An 18,656-nucleotide genomic window follows, 5' to 3' on the forward strand; every position below is an offset into this window, starting at 1 on the left:
AAAGTAATCAAACCATGATTGTTGTTATAGAAAAGTTAAAATTGATTTTATATAGTATCTATTAATCTGTATCTTGCCTTTGTGGATCTGAAGAAAACAAAAGAGTGCCAGGAGAAGTTGTCTGGTGAGCTTTGCATAAACGAGTAATTGGTGAAGGTTATTCGAGCAATGACATTAGTTAGAATTAAATGCATATTTAGTTTTTTTTTACTCATTCATCTCCAACAAGGCACAGTGCTACTTTGACGTAAGTGGTTACTATTTGTGTCCATATCTACAGGAACACTATGTAGGGAGTTGAGCAGCGAAATGTCTGTTTAGTCTACATTACAGTCAGGGAAGCAGTAAACTAAATTCCGAGAATTATAAAGTCTAGCAGTTTGAGGGAAAAAACTATAATAGTAGAAGGCCTTCCGGCATCTAGGGATCTCTACAGTGGGATTTTGCTGCGCTGAGGAGTTAGTTGGGTGTATTTACGTTGTGGGGGCACAAGTGTTAAGAGTTCGTCTTAGGACATTGCATTAGAATATTTGTAAAATAAGCACAAGAGCATTGATGAGACAGGGTTTGGAGTTTGGTTCATAGTACGGGACCTATTAGGTTGCAGACTCTTTTCTGGAACATGTCTAAGAGGGAGAGATTAGTGGACGAAGTACAGATGTGTCAGAATTTTTGGGGAATTTTTGACACCCTTAACACAAAACTGCGAATAAAATATACAAAACTCGTAATTTCTTTTTTTAAAGTGGGCTGTTTAATTTCTTTATGGAATATACTTCCAAAATAAAGTTTTTTAAAAAATAGAAATATTTTTTTTATTTTTTAAAAAAGGTGTTTACAAAGTGCATGCGTATGCTCATGCAGCCATTTTTTCTATATAATGAAATGAATTGAATTTTACGAGTTAAATTTTTTTCAATTTTTTCAATTTAAAAATCTATCAAAATTTTTCTATTGGTTCAATTTTTAAGATATTTTCAGGTTTAATGTGAAATGCTTTGCTCTTTCTAATAAACCGAATATAATCTATATATCTATAAAAGTGAACGCGTCTATGCATCTGTGTGTCTGTGTACATTTCCCTACGCAATAACTCTGTCAATTTTTAGTCTACAGACTCGAAATTTGATATACAGGTTACTGAGATTTGGGAAAATCGATGTGATCGGTTTTTGGTCAGAAATTTGGTGATTAAGGGATCAAAGTTCAACGATTTGACCTTTGAGAACTCTACCAAACTCCTCCGACAATTTTGGGTCTACGCACTTGAAATTTTAGATATAGGTTCCTTGGACATGGATCTAACTTAATAACTTGATTTGAGCCCAAAACAATCAATTTTAAGGGGTCATAATAGGGGTCAAAGTTAAAATAAAATTGACCTCTGCGGTCTCTTCCAAATTACTCAGACAATTTCTGATCTAAATATTTGAAATTTTACATAAAGGGTATTCAGAGATAGGGCAAGCTTTTTCATCAGTTTGGGTCGAAAATTTTTAGTTACCAATATATAAATGTATGTATGTATGTTTGCATGTCTGCCTTAAACTTTCAATAGAGGCGACGGATTTTACCAAGATCAGTATTGTTTTAAAGTTCGATCTTTCATACGACAAATATCGAAAAATTGGCTAAAAACATTAATATCTTCCCCTTCAACTAGGCACTTTTCTACAGAGGGGGGTCACTTTTTTCGCCGATATTTTTGAAAGTTATCCTCTCCTTTAGACTGTCTAGCCTTAATTTTTAAAAATGTCACTTCCGGTTTGGCAGTGGTCGTAACAGCATAAACATTAGGTTTTACCCCGTTCTTTTCCTCCTTTGCGGTACGGGTTCAAGCCTGCCTTCCTACTACCACTTTTTTTTTTTTTTTTTTGCTCAACATACACATCCAAACACCCGGGCAATGCCGGGCGCCCATGCTAGTAGATAATAATTTTGGGTTTGAGAATTATAGTGAATTAATAGTAAATGTGTTTGGAGTTGGAAAAATAGTAAATAAATAGCAAATAATATTGGGTTTGAGATTAATAGTGAATTATTAGTAAATAAGTTTGGAGTTGAGAAAATAGTAAATAAATATCAAATAATATTGGGTTTGAGATTAATCTATTTATAAAAGTGAAAATGTATGTGTGTGTGTGTGTACATTTCCCTACCAAATCACTGTCAATTTTCGGTCTAGAGAGTCAATATTTGTCATAAGGGATATTGAGATTTGCGAAGGTCTTTCTAATCGGTTTTCAGCCAGAAATTTGGCTGTTGAGAGGTCAAAGTTGAACGATTTGACCTTTGAAAACTCTACCAAACTCCTCCGACAATTTTAGGTCTAAACACTTGAAATCTAAAATGTAGGTTACTTGGACATGGATCAAACATTTTAATTTGATTTGAGCCCAAAAAAATAAATGTTAAGCAGTCCAAAGTGGGGTCAAAATTAAAAGAAATTTGTTAATGTAGACATTGGTTACCTCCCTTGCTCCAGTTACATGGTTACCTCCCTTGCTTGTGGTGATATAAATAGGAGTCGGCCATCTTGGTTTAGTCAGTTCGTTCGTACAGTTTAGACAGACTACAAGTGTCTCAACAAATGGTAGCAGAGATATCCCTCTGTGTGCGACAAAACGAAAAAAAAAGAAAATTTTTTTTTTTGTACAGCTTGTCTGTAGCACTAGACAGATCGGATATCGGATATGGCAACTTCGAACAAACAACCTCCATTGTTGGAGGGGGAGGATGTTTACGAGAACTGGAAACAAGACGTTGAAATGTGGTCGTTGTTCACGGATCTTTCTGAGGAAAAAAAAGGGCTAGCAGTGTTTTTGACGCTACCACCGAATATTAGAGAATGTGTCCGTGAATTGCCAACAAGTGACATCGGCGGACGAGATGGCTTGAAGATCTTAATAAAGAAACTGGATGACATATATTTAAAGGATGAACACACGCGCGCTTACATGACTTTTAAGGAATTTTACACTTATAAAAGATCGTCAGGTACCAGTATAAATGACTTTCTTGTTCGTTATGAGTTTTTGTACCAAAGATTAAAAAAATTCTACATTATTCTACCGGAAGGAGTGCAAGCTTTTCTTGTTTTGAACGCGGTTAACATATCGGAAGAGAACGAAAAATTAGCGCGGACAACGTGTTCTGTTTTGACGTATCAAAACATGAAGGAATCGATAAAGAAAGTATTTGGTGACATTTATCGTGATGAAAATGTACCGGCAGTGAAATCAGAGCCCGAAATCGTCAACTATAATTATTCTAAACCGGGTAACAACAAAAGGCGTTTTCGTCGAGGACAATCTAATCCATGTGACCGAAGTGGAAACGTGTTGTTGTGTTACAAATGTCAGTCTCCGAACCATCTAATTAGAGAGTGTCCTAGAAATACGCCCAGGTTTACGGAAGCGACAGAACAAATACACATTACGTTGTTCATTCAAGAAAATATTTATTTGAACAGTACAAATGAAAAAATCTCAAATCTTGTAAAGGAAACATTTGGAATGGCAGTCTTGGATTCTGCTTGTACTCGCACACTGGCTGGCGAAGTGTGGCTTGATGTTTATTTAGATACTTTAAATAAAAGTGACCTGCAACTAGTGAAGTATACGAACTCAGACCGGAGTTTTTGTTTTGGTGATGGAGTGGCTGTCACAGCAATTAAAGTTGCTAAATTTCCGGTTACACTCGGAGGTATAAGAGTTTATATCGAAGCAGATATTGTGAAAAACGACTTGCCTCTTCTATTAAGTCACAAATCAATGAAGACAGCAGGAATAGTGCTAGATTTCCGGAAAGATATGTGCTGGATTTTTGATAAATGTATTGAACTAAAGACCACAACTTCAGGGCACTATTGTCTCCCCTTAACAAATAAGTTGTTGGATCATAGTGGTACTAAGAACATTGTATTACATGTTCAGAATTTTGGTCAGTGTTCTTTCACAGAAAAAAAAAAAAAAGCAGAAAAACTTCATCGACAGTTTGCTCATGCCTCGAAGGAAAAACTTGTTTCCTTGGTTAAAAAAAGTGGCAAATTCAATGACAAGGAATTTATAAAGGCGATTGAGGAGGTTTGTGAAAACTGTCAAATTTGCCTTAGATTTAAAAAAGCTCCACTGCGACCGGTTGTGGGATTGCCTCTTGGCAATAGATTTAATCACACAGTTTGCATGGATTTGAAAGAGTTCATCCACAATGAGGTGTGGATACTACATCTCATTGATGCCGCTACCAGGTATTCAGCGGCAACATTGATCAAAACAAAGAAGAAGGAGGAGATCATCAAAAACATCTTTATGATGTGGATTACCTATTTCGGATCTCCTGTTCGTTTTCTGAGTGATAATGGGGGTGAATTCAACAACGAACACTATAGACAGATGAATGAAAAACTCAACATAGAGACCTGTACTACTGCCGCAGAAAGTCCATTCAGCAACGGTACTGTAGAACGTCATAATTTGATAGTTGCTGAGGCAATGAAAAAAACAATTGACGATGAGAAGTGTGAACCTGAAATTGCCTTGGCATGGGCTATTTGTGCAAAAAATGCCCTCCTCAATCACTCTGGACACAGTCCAAATGAACTTGTATTCGGTTTCAATGTAAATACACCCTCAATTCTGACAGACCAGTTACCTGCTATGGAGTCCTCTACTACAAGTGACATGGTGAGAAAAAATTTAAATGCTCTCCATAGTGCAAGGAGAAACTTTTTGGAAGCTGAGTCCAGTGAGAGAATTAGGAGAGCTCTCAGGTCTAATGTCAGAACTTATGCTGATGAAGATTATGCTACCGGAGACCAAATCTATTATCGGAGGCAGGGTTTTAAAGGATGGCGTGGTCCAGCAAAAGTGTTAGGCAGAGAAGGCCAGTTTGTCTTAATCAGACATGGCGGAGCATTTTATAGGATGCATCTGTGCCAATTGATGAAAGTGAATAAAAACAACGAAAAAAGAACAAAAAAAGCTGAAATGCTGGGAAACACTACAGAAGGGAAGAATGAATACCTTTCAGTTGAGGAGGAGGAGTTGCAGAATCAAGTGGTAGAAAGTGAAGATATAGACAGAGAAGAAGTTGTTGATAGTTCTACCAGTTTAAGAGATAAGACTGAAAAACCTGGCCGAAATAAGACCATAACTTATAAAATAAATGGAAGTGAGGAGTGGAAGAAAGGAAAGGTTATGTCAGTACAGCCTAAATCAACTGGCAAATATAGTCATTGGATCAATATAGAACCTGAGGATGAAAACGAGGATCAAGTTTGTATCAACTGGAATCATATTGATCATTGGAGAGAAGTGCCCCAATATACTGAACAGGAAAATGTAGTCCTGCTCACCGCTGAACAAGAGCAGTCGAAAGCTGTAATGGATGCCAAGCATAAAGAAATAAAAAACATGAACACCTATGAAGTATTTGAATGTGTGCCATACACAGGTCAAAAAACAATATCCACAAGATGGGTGATTACTGAAAAATTCAAGGATAATCAGAAAACAATGAAAGCTCGCCTTGTAGCACGAGGCTATGAAGAAAATAGTAATCTGAAAACGGACTCCCCAACATGTAGCCGTGAAGCTATGCGAATGGTCATGCTAACCGCATCAATAAAGAATTGGATGCTGCAGACCATAGATTTTACCTCAGCCTTTTTGCAAGGTGGTATTTTAGAGAGAGATGTGTACCTGAGGCCACCATCTGATGTTTGTCCTAAATCTCAAGTGTGGAAATTAAAAAGATGCATCTATGGATTGAATGATGCTCCACGGGCATGGTACAAGAGAGTTACTCAGGCTTTGATTGAATTAAAAGGAGTAGCAAGTGCTTATGATAATGCATTGTTTTTGTGGCATGATATTAAAGGAAATTTGACTGGAATTCTTGCTATGCATGTGGATGATTTTGTTTTCTGTGGAAACACAGAGTTTGAAAGGGATGTGATTGCAACATTGAAAGAAAAATTTAAGGTGGGATCTCATGAAAGTGGAACATTCAAATATGTTGGACTGAATGTTAATCAACAGGAAAATGGGATCACTGTAGAACAAGATCTATATGTATCTTCCATATCTCCAACAGAAATAAGCAAAGGGAGGATACTGAGGAAAAATGATGAACTGAATGAAGAAGAAAAGCATGAGTTGAAGAGACTTGCAGGTCAGATGATGTGGGTTTCAACTCAAACACGCCCTGATATAGCTTTTGATGTGTGTAAAATGAGCAACACTGGAAAGCATCCCAAAGTAAAAGCCTTATTTGAGGCGAATAAAGCCTTATCAAAATTGAAATCCAAGAAGGGTTCTATAATTTTTCCAAAATTGGGAAAGCCCTCAGATTTACACATTTTGTGTTATACTGATGCCTCTTATGCCAGTCTGGAAGATGGATCTTCACAGGGTGGTTTTGTTGTCTTTATTGGAGGAAGTACTGACAAAATGGCCCCCATGTGTTGGGCGTCAAAGAAATTGGACAGAGTGACAAAAAGCCCATTGGCCTCAGAGACTCTTGCTCTGAATGAGGGAGCTGATGCTGGTGTTTTGACTGCGGTTATGATACAAGAGGTATTTCAGTTATCTAAATTGCCAGACGTTCTCTGCAAGACAGATAATGCATCACTTGTGGAGACATTGAATTCCAACAATCTGGTAAGCAATCGACGATTGAGAATAGATGTAGCAAGGCTGAAGGAAATGAAGAGTAGAGGAGAGATACAGATAGAATGGATCAAGGGTTGTGATCAGGTCTCTGATTGTTTGACCAAGGCAGGAGCTTCGTCTGAGCTTCTAAGGGACTTGTTAAATCAGAAATAAATTATTCACTTGAGGACAGCAGCAATGTTAATGTAGACATTGGTTACCTCCCTTGCTTCAGTTACATGGTTACCTCCCTTGCTTGTGGTGATATAAATAGGAGTCGGCCATCTTGGTTTAGTCAGTTCGTTCGTACAGTTTAGACAGACTACAAGTGTCTCAACAAAATTTACCTCTGGTGTCTCTACTAAATTACTCAGCAAATTTCTGGTCTAAACATTTGAAATTTTACATAAAGGGAATTCAGAGATAGGGCAATCTTTTTAAGTGGTTTAGGTCGAATATTTGAGCTGCCAAGGAGTCAAAGATTTAAAGATATTACATTTTTGATGTCTAGCAAACTACTCAGCCAATTTTAGGTCTAAACATTTGAAATTTATACAAAACGAGTATTCAGACATGCTGCAAGCAGTTTAATCAGTTTTGGGGTGAAAATTTGGCTGCCAAAAGGTCAAAGTTGGAAGAGTTGACCTTTGAAGATTCTATCAAATACTTCCGCCAATTTTTGGTCTAAAGACTTGAAATTTTAGATGTAGGTAACCTGGATACGGCTAAAACTTTCTATTTTGATTTGAGGCCAAAATAATACATGTTCAGTGGTCAAAATTGGGGTCAAACTTTTAAAAAATTGACCTCTGCGGTCTCTATGAAATTACGAAAAATTAACCTCTGCAGTCTCTACAAAATTACTCAGGCAAATTTTGGTCTAAACATTTGAAATCTTACATAAAAGTATATTCACACGTAGTAATGCAAGTTATGAACAGTACAAAGGGCCCGAGCAAAGCCGGGCAGAAATGCAAGTAGTAAATAAGCTTTATTATTTTAAGTTAATAGCAAATAATTTTGGGTTTGAGATTAATAGTGAATTAATAGTAAATAAGTTTGGATTTAAGAATAATAGTAAATTACTAGCAAATAATTTTGGGGTTGAGATTAATGGTTAATTAATCAATCTATTAAGGTAATATTGTCTATTCGTGTGTGCACATTTCCCTAGCAAACTACTCTGTCAATTTTTATCTACAGGTTCGAAATTTGACAAAAGGGTTATTGAGATATAGGAAAAATTTTTAACCGGTTTTTGGCCAGAAATTTGGCTGTCAAGGGATCAAAGTTCAACGATTTGAGCCTTGAAAACTTTACCAAACTCCTCTGGCAGTTTTTGGTCTAAACAATAAAAATTTTAAATGTAGGTTACCTGTACACGAGTACAAACTCATAATATATATATAAAGTTATTAACTTATTAATTAATATATATATATATATATATATATATATATGCATATAAAGTTATTAACATAGGGCCTGATCAACGCCAGGCTAAACTGCTAGTATTCTAGACAAACGTTTTTTTATTCACCCCCCCCCCCATTTTGAAATGTCTATTAAAAAGAAATTAATTTTCTCACCTAAGTTTTATATCTCGCAAATTGAAGATAAAAGATCAATAAATAAAATAATCTAATTTAAAACAAAAACAAAAGAATAGTTATGTGCAAATTTACCTGTAAAGTCAAAAGTTTAAAACCTTTTTAAAAAGAACACGTTGATTTTTTTTTTTTTTAAGTGAAACCTCATATTTTGAAAATATTGTCCTGTAAAAATTGGACACAATTTTTTTCCATTTCATTCAATGTTGCTTTTTTTTTTAGATTTTTGAAACAAAAAAATCATTGCATAAAGAAGTAATAAAATATTTTAAATAAAAAACTCATGTAATTTTTTTAAGAGAATAAAAAAAATGGAAAATTTGTCGGGTTTTTTTTAAAGTAAACTTTGACAAGTGAAATGTGATCATTTTTCAAAAAACGGTGACCCATAATTGACTAATTTGATTGTTGACAGCAAACATGTCAGAAATTCAAAGGAGAGATGAGACACATATCAGCACTTAAATGTTTGTTTCTTTATATAGTTACTACCGGGAAATATTTGGTCTAATGTGTTCTTTTTACGTTTTTGAAATAATTAATTATGGTGGTTTTCAGCCTCTATATTTCTCAACTGGAAAAAGAGACAACTCCGTTTGTGAACCTCTCATATGACAATTTCAAATCGTGGTATTTTAGAATCCTTGCTTTAAAAAATTATATTATTTAAAAAGTACAAGGAATATAAAATATAAATATGTAAATTCTTAATGAAGAATGGAAGCACCCATTGATTATTATTTTTTATAGGTAAATGATTTTTGGGAATTTATATATATTTTTATATTCGAAGTAAGTTAAAATTCATTGATTTTCTTGAAATCTTTTTTAAAGAAGACCGATTAATAGAAAAATATTGCATATTATTGGAAAAAAATAGGGTTTAAATTACATTTTTCAAGTAGCTATAAGCTTCAAAAGACAGCGAGTCTAATTATTCAAATTTTTATCACTCATTTTTAATGGCGACATCTGACACTGCTACAGATGCACCAACACAGATGTGGCAACAATACTCCATGCATAGGTGAATGGTGGTTTTTTAGGGATATAGGATACTCTCAGGAGTTTTTAGCATGGTAGAGAGAGCTCACTCTTTTGCAGCAACCTTGGCAATATCTTCAATGTATTTGTTCCAATTCATGTTGCCTATGAATGTTAAGCTAAGGAGTTTTAACAAAGATCTTCCCCTGCATTATTTGTTGTGGAGAAGGTTTCTTTGTAATTGTTTAAGGAAAGAAGCTTGGCAGCATTGCATATTACTATCCATTTATGGACCCATTCCACCACAGACTAGAGGTCTTCCTCTAAGGTTTCAGCCATTGGCTTAGATATGTATTCATTCATTTTCCCCTTGTGTCTGTTATATATTGCATGGTGTCATCAGCAACTACACCCATCTCTGGGAAAATTTTATCAAGGAGATCGTTTATGAGAAATAATAAAAGTTCAAGGATTGATCCCTGTGACAAACCTCCATTTATATCATGTTGTTTTGACATGCGACGATAAAGAAGACCCTGGATTTTCATCTTGTCTGAGAAAGATCTAATTATATATATTCTTTTTTTTTTTTTTTTACAAGGTGGTCACCACTTACCAAGGCCCAGAAGCCACTCAGGGATAAGGGTTATTGCAAATACAGTACGTTAGTGTGGGGATTTAATAAAGTGTCTACTTAAGGGGGCAGTTCATCAGGAATTTGTTTACATTGGACTTGAAGATATCCAGGTTGTAGTCAGGTGGGAAGCAGGCAGACAGAACAGAGTTCCACAGGCGTGTACTTCTAAGAAAGAGGCTTTGTTCATGGAATCTACGTTTTGATTTTGGCACAGATAAAGAGTGGGGAAAATTTTTGACAGTGGATTCAGCTAGATGGGTGTTTTTCGTAAAAGATTGGTGAGGGGAGGACCAGAGATTGGAGTTCAGACGAGCACCTGCCATGGAAATAACGATAAAACAAAGATAGGCTTGCAACGTCTCTTCTGTGGGAGAGAAGTTTCAGGGAAGAGAAAACGGCATCCTCCACTAAGCCACAAAGTCTATTTTGTACTCTGTCAAGGCAGGATAGGCTGTTTTTAGCAGCTCCTACCCAGATATGGCAGCAGTATTCCATTCTTGGATGTACTTGGCTTTTATATAGATAGAGAATCGCATCAGTAGTGAGATATCTTCTGGAGCGGTAGAAGGATCTCATCTTTCCAGCGACTTCGGCAACAGACATGATGTACGTGTTCCATTTCAGATCAGGAGTAAAGGTCAATCCCAGAAGCTTGTCAAAACATGGGGCTTCTCCTAGACAAGAGCCATCCATTTCAATTGATGCCAGATGGGGATCAGAGCGTTGATGATGTAAAGATAGGAGTTTGGTTTTAGATGCATTAAAAGTAACCAGCCACCTCTTCCTCCACTGAACCACGCGCTCGAGATCAGGAAAGAGAATCAGAGAGAACTTTGTCATTTACAGGCTTTGATGTGTTGCCATAGATGATCATGTCATCAGCATAGATGTCAACGAATGATTTAAGTATGGGTTTAGGGAGATCATTGATGTAGATCAGGGAGAGAGTTGGGCCCAGGATGGACCCCTGAGGGACTCCAGCATTAATACTGCAGGCCTCTGATTTTCGTCCATCGACCACTACTCTTATGAGCCTATCAGAAAGAAATGATTTAATGATAGAGAAAACATTTCCAGTTATACCGTAGCCTGAAATCTTGTGAAGTAGGCCTTTATGCCATACCTTGTCGAAGGCCTTTGATATGTCAAGAGCAATTGTCCTAGAAAGGAAGCCTTTGTTAAGAGATTCACTAATCCTATGAGATATAACCGTTAGCACATCTGCGGTGGATCTTGCAGAACGGAAACCATATTGCGGGTCACTAAGAAGGTTATTTCTGCTGAGGTGGTTGACTACTTCTCTATTTAATATGGATTCCAGCAACTTACTCATGACACACAGCAGACTTATTGGTCTGTACTGAGAGGGAGATGACTTATCACCTGAATTCTTAAATACAGAGTATACTGATGAGGTTTTCCAGGGTGTTGGAAAGCACTTCTCCTTAAGGCAACGCTTAAAGAGTTTCGTAAGTATGGGAGCAAGTTCTGGTTGAAGCTTTTTTAACACTATAATTGGGATGCCGTCAGGGCCAGTTGCTTTACTGGAATCAAGGTTATTTGTATGTTACCTAGCGTGTTCTGTGTTGTAGGAGGAAATACGGGGAGTTGATGACCTTCGTCGCATAGGGTAGAATTAGCTGCAAAGTTCTTGGCAAATAGTTTGCCCTTCTCTGATGCTGACGAGATGACCTCTGGTCCATTGATAATGGTTGGGACAGAATGCACACTTCTGTTCAGGATCCTATCTGTTATTTGTCAAAACTGGTGGGAACCAAGCCGCTGATCAGCTACTTTGGATTTAACAGACTGGGCATATAGCTCTCTTGCATTTTTTATTACTCTTTTGGTTGCTGGCGTTTTTTTTTTATTACTCTTTTGGTTGCTGGCGTTCCTGAAAGCAGCTTTAGTCTCAGTGCATCTATTACGTTGGTAGCTATGGAAAAAGTGATTTCTGTTCGTGATGGCAGCAGCACATTCTGGGGAGAACCATGGCTAGCTGTTAGGTTTTTGTTGAAATTTTTTTAGATGGTATGAATCAATTTATGCCTACAATTAACCATTCAGTCAGGTCTGATACTATAGAGGACACATCCTTTTTAAACATGGAATGCAGAGGTAGATCAGATATGAATGTACAGAAGCTATCCCAGTCAGCCATGGAGTATCGGTATACAGTACGGTGAAGAGGTACATCTGGGGACTTATTACACTTCATTTTTATCTTAACTGATACGACGTAGTGGTCGGAGGTTTCTAGACGAGAATGAACGGAACATGAACATAGCTCAGGGGAAGTTGAGAGAAAAAGATCTAGAAAGCTCGCATATTGACCTGTAGTATCGGGCACACGGGTGGGCTCGCGAACAATCTGAGTGAGGTCATAAGCAATGGCAAAATCATGACAGAACCTCCCCTCATCGTCTGTCATATTTAAGTGGGTCAGTCATTCCATGTTATGGATGTTGAAGTCACCACAGATGTGGATGTTAGCCGAGGGATGTGCAGACAGGATGTGGTCTATTTTCTCAGATATACTCTTAAAGATGTTATGGGGCCGATAGAGGGCAAATATAAATGCAGTGGTGTAAGCAAGTGCAACCTGGAAGCACATATAGGATAAATTAGGATCTTCTCTAGAGATATCCCTGCCACACGGGAAGCTATCTTTAATGTAGGCACATATTCCATGCCCATAGCGATCTTGGGGGTCAGATTTAGATGTTAAGTTAGAGTATCCATTAATTATGAACTCATCTAGGGAAGTGGTCGGCCCTACTCCAGTTTCGCTTAGAAAGAATATGTCCGGTTTTATCTCCTGTAATTGGGTTTCAACCTCTGGAAGGTTGGAACATAGACCCCTGATGTTGGAGAAGGAGACATGGTAGTAGAGGTCTACGTTGGAAGATGGGGTTCTAGGTTTATTCAAGTTTTTTTTCTGAAGATATTTCATGTTGAGGCTTTGAGATTTGTGGAACAGGTCGGCATACTTGGTTAGAGCAGGATAGAGAGGGAAAGTAAGAGAGAAAAGGACAGGAAATTTTTTTTTTTTTTTTATGCAGCACATAAGATAAAGCTGTAACAATTACCCACTAGTATGGCATCGAGAGGCCCCACCAGAGACTACTGCATGGTCCAGAATCCATTCACCAAATGGCAATACAGCAGCCCCAGTACTTTGCGCCTGCTGATAGGACAGCCTCCTTAGTGGTTAATCCAAGGTTCAGGTCACTGACTATCAGGCAGATAACGTCAGCCCAGACGAAACATTTACCTCCAGCACCCTTACTGGTGACATGGCCACAAGGATAGACATAGAGACAGAAAAATTTCCGACATCTCAGACTACTGTTCACGAAGTACTACCGACCTGGAAAGCAGCTTTTTCGTCACCCTTTGTCAGAAAAATCACTCATTTGAATGAGGACTGAGGGACAAAAAAGGAGAAGCGAGAGTTACTGGAGCTGCCGATAACACATCTACTGTATTATCTACTCTCCATAAAAAAAAGGGGGGGGGAATAGGTACAAGGGACTTATTAATATCTACTTAAAGTCCGGTGCTAAATTATCAATTCAGGACGTTTTGAAGATAATCTCCTCTCCCATATAAATGTGGGGATGTTTTCGGCATTATCTATCTCGAGTTTGAATCATTCGAGCTTCACCTTATGATTAAAATCCAATAATGAACTTTTATCAATTTGTGAAGTCGGCTTGATTTACATTTGAGTTTAGATAATTATTCAAGGTTTTAATTTGGGAGGTTCTCGTTTTCATATATTGAGTATTCATCTAACAATACTGCATGATTTAATTTTCATGAGAAGATCTTCATGTCAAAGGGTTAGCCTTCCCTGCCTTGTTCAGGGCATGGTTCTTAGATTACAGTTAGGATATCGGCAGCAGAATGAGGTTGCCTAAATCCATACTGTTAGTTGAGAAGTTTAGTATGTATAAGGTGGTGGACTAATGCTTGATTAAGGACTCAAAGATTTTAGCAGAGTAGAAGGAGAGTAATGGAGCAATAATTGAGTGGGTCAGTTCTTTCACCAAAATTCTTGACTACTTGCACTACAGAAACCATTTTCCAGCAGTTAGGGAAGCCATATTTGGTAAAGTATTTATTGCAGATTTTAGAGAGAACTGTGGCAATCTCAGTGGAGCATTCTTTTTAATAGTATAACAGGGATGAGATCAGGTCCACATGCCTTCAAGGTGTCTAGATTTTTTTTATAATATCATGAATATGAGAAGAGGTGATTTTGAATATGGCTTCTGTTTACAAAGGGAAATTCGGGAGGGAGTTGTTTGTTGAATCGAATGTGAGGTTGGAGGTGAACCACCAGGTAAGCAGATTAGCTTTCTCAGTGGTGCAAACATCATGATTGTTAGATTGTGGAAGAATTTACCACATTGTCATAAATTTTCCAAATATTGTAAAGTTCCTAATTTTTGTGGCTCAATGTGCATTCTGGTGATTTCGGTGTTCCTGCTCTTGGTTGCAGCTATTTGATTTGTTGTGTGGTTTGGTTGTTTTTGTTTTACGGCATATCAACCCATTTAGGGTTATTTAATGCTGAATCCAAAGATTTTGAAGAAAAAATTTTTAATAGAATATATTCGTTGTTTTTAAGTTGGTTTCTATTTAACCGATAGTTGGGACCCTAACAGGTGCTACCAATCCAGGTCAGAGTGGACCTGGGAGCAATGGTAATTAAAGGGTGGCTCCACACTCCCCAAAGCCCGCAAGCTGGGGCCTCACCACTGGATATAGTTTAAGGTCATATCCAGGACCAGCTATTTCTGACAATTATTTCTAGCTTCTACAATTTGAATTTAACTTATAACAGATGGATGTGTAGAATGCATTCTTCCTTTGAGCAATGCCAGCTGCACAGGTAGAAATGAACCATTGGCGAGAGTGGGGTTTGCTATAAAACTTCCATGTCGGAACATGTGCTTTAATTGCAGTTTTGAACCATTGAGTAGCCTCATTTACTCCTAGATCAAAGCTACTTCCTACTTTTAAATTAAGGGATTACTCGCATAAATGTAAAATGATCACTCTCTTCACTTCACACACAGGATTTTTAAGATACATGTGGCCAATTTTTTTTTTTTTTCTTGGCCACTTAATTTTTAGGAAATCAATTTTTTTCTTTTTTTTTGTGATAATTTCTTTTTTCTGCTGAAAATACATTAAAACAAGCTACAAATAAAATACATTTTTGTGTTTTTCATACGAATTATGATTGGGCCAAGTCTCTACTCATTCCACCAGAATTACTGCCCATCCATGACTGATGAGGATGGTATTACACTCACCTTTCTCTACTGCTCTCTACCTGGCTCGGAAGAGGGTGATCATTTTACTTCAAATGTAGATGTATAACTATAAAATATCGTTTTTCTTTTTGGCTTGTTATATTTATGCCAACCTTTTTTCAGCTAAAGAGGCAGAATCTTACTAAGAGGGGGGGTAGAGCATATGGTACAAAGCTTCAGTTTTGCTAACATTTTTTACACGTTCATCTTATCAAAATATAAATAATAGTTTCCTCGCCAACAACCGATGTTAGTAAACAAGAAAAGTAAAGGATTTCAATTTCTATCTCTTTTCGGCTTCCATAGACAGCAAAGGTGGAACATTAAAAAACTGACCGATATTTATGGGCGAAAACAAGATACTTCTTCGACCTCATTAATTTTTTTAAAGTTTCAAAGTTTTTAAACGACAAAATTTAGAATTGATTGACTGACAATAAATTATTAGAAACAGATTTATTCAATAAAAAAAAAACTTTCAAAGTACGAAAATAAACAAAACATGTTTTTAAAAAAATATGGACGATTCACGGTTCAGTCTATAAAATGATCTTTTTTAAAAGTTTTATTTTTAATCTTGATAATTAAGTATCATTTAAAATAACTAAAATAATGGTATTTGTGCATCTAAATTGCCGTGCTGAAATGGTAATTATTTAAAATGCCATTCTTAACATAGGTAGATTGTTTTTGTTTTTTTTTTCAAACAATAAACAAAAATATCGTAAAAATTGAATTTCACTTTTTAAATAATATTTATTTAAAAAAAAAAAAAAATAGCGCGGTAACATAGATGCACAACTGCACAAGTACCAAAATATTTTGTTGTAATTTTAACAACGGTATTAATAAACAAAAACAGAAGAGTTTGGTTTTGCAAATGCGATTTACAGCTGTGGTGGGTGCTCTGTGCTTTATAAAACGTTTATTGCAAAATAAACAATTTTACACCCCCAGTTTTTTGTTTTATTTAAAAAAAATAAAGTGTCCTTTACCGTGCTATTTTTTTTTATTAGTATTTTCAAGTTAAATTCAAGTTTTACGGTATTTTTTTTTTTTTTTTTTTTTTTTTGTCAATGTGCACTGGTTATCCAATCTGTAAAGGGTGTTTATTACCGGTCCGAAAACCGTTCTTAACATGGGGAGGTTGATGAGGTTATTCCGAAAGCCGTTCTTAACATGGGGACGTTGGAGGGTTTATTCCGAAAGACATTTTCTTATTTTCAACCTCCCTATGTTAAGAATGGCTTTCGGAATAAACACCCTTTGCAGGTCGGACAACCAAGTGCACACTGCACATTGACTTTTTTTTTAATTAAATTGTTGGGTGAAAGTAGAGAATAATTACAGGCCACCCTTCCCATGTTAAGAATGGCTTTCTAAACGTTATTATTTCAACACGGTAACAAAAATACATAAGTACTAAATTAGGCTTTTGTTTCATTTTGTTAAAATAAAAAGAATTTATCTTAATTTTTTTTTCCTGTGGATTTTTTTTACGTTAAAGTAAATATTTTGAACGACGAAAACTTTAACAGTAAACTTTTCCACAAAATATTTAGAATAGAAATTGAAATTAATGGTTGGTCGTTCCATTTATAGAATAATAAAGTTTTGGTCCTCATGATGAATACGGACCGTGCTAAAATCATTACATTATTTAGAAAGCCATTCTTAATATGGGGATAAAAATCCTATCGAAAAAAATAACTTGTACTAAATGCGTTTCAGTACTTACGTAATCTGGAAAATCCAGAATCAATTCCGATAATGGCTGAAGCAGTTTACGATTTAAAAACCACGAAAAAAAAAAAGTAGAACGCAGACGATACTAAGCATACGAAGGTGGTGGGGAAAATAAAGGTGACTTTAAAATTGTTAACTGCTTTGACCATTTCTGGGACTAATTTTAGGTTCTCCGGTAATACTCGGCACTGCCATTGCAGCAGCAACTTTTAAAATTAAGTTTTTTTTAGTAAAAATAAATTTTACAAATAACATTTAATTCATGTAAGTTAACTTACATGAGTAGTTTGGAATATTTTATTTTCTAATTTTTATTTAATTATTTCAAAAAATAATAAATTCTCTTTTTGCTGCTTATTATTTGTTTATGTTTTGGTTTTAAGCATAAAATAATTAGTTTTAAGTTTATAACGTTTAAAATTTGTGTATAAGTTGTAGTACCTATAAATAATAAAACAAATATGTTAACGAAATTTATGTATAAATATTTTTGAATTTTCAACCAAACTGTTTTGTTTTTATTTTACTCTAACGACGACCTAAGTTTTAGGTTTGGTTCAGATTCTGTAGAATCACAGTATAAATAAAATATAATATATAGTACATTTTCTTTATTTTAGTTTGTCTTGTTTTAAATTACTTTTATTCATTAATAAAGATTTTTTTAAATTATTAAAAAAAAAATGATATTTTTAGACAAGTTGTTTTTATTAAGTTTATTTTTATATAACAAAAATATTGTTTACAAAACAAAAACTTACCTCACATGTGATGAATGCTGGTCTAAGCCAGGTTTATATCATAATAAGTACGCAGACGTGTATACGTTTGTATATAAATAAATATTTATTTATCTTTTGTGTGTAATTCGTGCCGTCTTCAATTGTTGACATGCGACGCCTCTGCGTCATCGGCCACCATTTTTTGTTTTTGGCTGAACCGGTGTCGCGTGAGTAAAGTCTGCAATGAAATCAAATTCCGAGTTAACAAATGAAACAGGATTCTTTTATTAAAAAAACTAGCAGTACCCGCTAACCGCCGTTGCCCGGTGGAAGCGTGCCCCCACCCCCTCAAAAAAAGTTATAGTACGGTTGTTATTGTTGTTGTTGTTGTTGCTGCTACTGCTGCTCCCCCAACCCCCAACCTCCTCATGTTACGAACGGCTTTCGGAATAGACACCTCCACCTCCTCATGGTAAAAACGGCTATTCGAATGTCAAGAACAGGTGGAGAGAGGTGTTGTAGTAAGGGTATTGAACAACAACCAGCCGTAAAAAAAAAAAAAATCTAAAAATAGCAGCGAAGGGAAAAAGAAAAAAATTAGAGGCAACAGGCATCCCAAGAAAAAAAAAAAAAAAAAGAAACCATCCATTTAGTCATCGAAGCTGTGGTAATGTTGACTGGTTACTTACCGGGCTCCGTGATTAAAAATAGTTTGTCTCAAAGTTTTATAAAGAAGCAGAAATTTATTTACAAATGAAAACATGGACTCCTATCCTAAGGAAATGAAACAAAACTTCTTTTGTGTATTTATCATGTATTATTTATTTATTGCAATACTTAGTTTCAATTATTTCACATGTCACTGCAAAAATGAAAAAATAAAACCTAAATAAAAAATAATAAAGCTAACCCCCCCCCTCCCCACACACACCAAAAAAGAACACAAAAAGAAAACACCTAAAAAACAACAAGGTAGA

The 18,656-nt window shown here is 35.8% G+C and overlaps 1 protein-coding gene across 1 annotated transcript in view; it reads right to left on the reverse strand.

Annotated features, from left to right (window-relative positions):
- The window catches only part of LOC145268762 (differentially expressed in FDCP 8-like), a 163,024-nt gene extending 145,100 nt beyond the window's left edge, over nucleotides 1-17,924 (reverse strand). Inside the window, exon 1 of the mRNA XM_080124356.1 lies at nucleotides 17,719-17,924. The gene's annotated coding sequence lies outside the window, so the exon portion shown is untranslated. The remainder of the gene's footprint in view (nucleotides 1-17,718) is intronic.
- Between the last annotated feature and the right edge of the window lie 732 nt (nucleotides 17,925-18,656).

Source organism: Euprymna scolopes, chromosome 44 (genome assembly GCF_053919585.1).
Source record: "Euprymna scolopes isolate OS-2025 chromosome 44, ASM5391958v1, whole genome shotgun sequence".
Lineage (NCBI taxonomy): Eukaryota > Metazoa > Mollusca > Cephalopoda > Sepiida > Sepiolidae > Euprymna > Euprymna scolopes.